Genomic DNA, 1,561 nt, shown 5'->3' on the forward strand with positions numbered 1-1,561 from the left:
TCTCTCTCTGACTCTCTCTCTCTCTCTCTCAATTTTCTGGCATGAGAAAACATCCGTTTAAAAGCAATGCAAATCTCTCTCCCCCTGTCCTGTGCAGAGACAGAGAGGGCTTGTCATCCTTATTATCTATAGCTTATAAGATATTAAGATTATCCATCTTATATCTCGCGTCCTAGCCTAGATGCACGCAGTGTGAATCGAATGGCAGCTTGCAAAAGTAAAGAAATAAAATGAAACACAATGTGCCTGCCTACAATGCACAATACAATACAATACAATACAATTCAATACGATTACAAAACAATCAGGTTTACCTGTATGAAGTAAGTCAGCATCCAGGGCTGTGTTCTGCAGTAGATAGACAGTATAGAAGACACTCTCACTGACAGTGACAGTCTAGCCGCTATTCTCGGTATTCTGCTGTTCAACCCTCCCCAGAAAGGCGAGCCCGGAGAGAGTAGAGCCGGCTCACGCGCACCGTGCACGCCGCCACACGCACCCTCCCCAACCCCAACACACACCAACACGCCCCTCTCACCGTGCGCGCGTCGGCTCCCTCCAGGGTTGCCAGATCGAGCGAGACAAACAGGCAAACCAGGAGGGTCTACGCCGACAAGCCCAGAAGAAGCGAGCCCTTCGCCCTTTAAAACGTTGGCTGTTTGAAAATAGCCGATCTACAAGCTCACAACGCGTCGCATCGCGACGCGTTGAGAGCTTGTAGATCTGCTATTTTCAAAAATAAATCTTGAAGATGTGAAAAATGTGGAACATTCTATCAACACAAATCTTGTATGGGGGTCCCTGGCATAAAATATTTTCAGATGGGGTCCGCAGACAAATATATTTTAATTTGTACATATATTTTAAAATACTCAACTCAAGGACTACAAATATTTACAAGCAATTTTACAGAAAAACAAGCCCAAAGTTGCTTATAATAAGCGGACATGGCAACCCTGCTGCATGTGCGTGCGTGCTGATCCACGTGTCAGCGCATTCGGTGCGCGTGCCACTCGCACTGTCCCATTGGCCGGCGGGGCGAGGGGCCGGCTGAGACGGGCCCGGATTGGCTCGCGCGCCGGAGCCAGTGGATGTTTTGCCGGCCGCCGATTGGACGCACATTGGGAGCCACACGCGATCGCCCCGCCCAGTCATGTGTGGCTCTCGTGTGTTGAGAGGTGGCGGAGTAAACACGCGTGCACGCACGCTGAATACGCCGGGGTAGGTAGAGCTGTGTAGTGAGTGTCGCGTGTAACTCTGTGTCTGAAATAATCACACACTCATGACCCCCATTCATACATGACATGACACACACACACACACACACACACACACACACACACACACACACACACACACACACACACACACACACACACAGAGACACTTGAATTCTTTCATTTGGATCTGCACTAAAACACCATTACATAATAGATACAAACCAGATACAACTGGACACACATGCTTATTAACACACAGAGGGAAAAAGATAGCACATTGATGACTTCTCTCTCTCCCTCCCTCTCTCTCTCTCTCTCTGCCTCTCACTCTCTCTCACACT

The 1,561-nt window shown here is 48.6% G+C and overlaps 1 protein-coding gene across 2 annotated transcripts in view; it reads right to left on the reverse strand.

Annotated features, from left to right (window-relative positions):
- LOC311042288 (uncharacterized protein) overlaps nt 1-436 on the reverse strand; it is a 7,551-nt gene extending 7,115 nt beyond the window's left edge. The window contains exon 1 of one of the 2 annotated variants that reach the window (XM_084052934.1): nt 315-436. The gene's annotated coding sequence lies outside the window, so the exon portion shown is untranslated. The remainder of the gene's footprint in view (nt 1-314) is intronic. The other variant, XM_084052933.1, reaches the window with a different exon arrangement.
- Nucleotides 437-1,561: the final 1,125 nt, after the last annotated feature.

This window comes from Gymnoscopelus microlampas (assembly GCF_963454915.1).
Source record: "Gymnoscopelus microlampas genome assembly, chromosome: 3".
Taxonomy (NCBI): domain Eukaryota; kingdom Metazoa; phylum Chordata; class Actinopteri; order Myctophiformes; family Myctophidae; genus Gymnoscopelus; species Gymnoscopelus microlampas.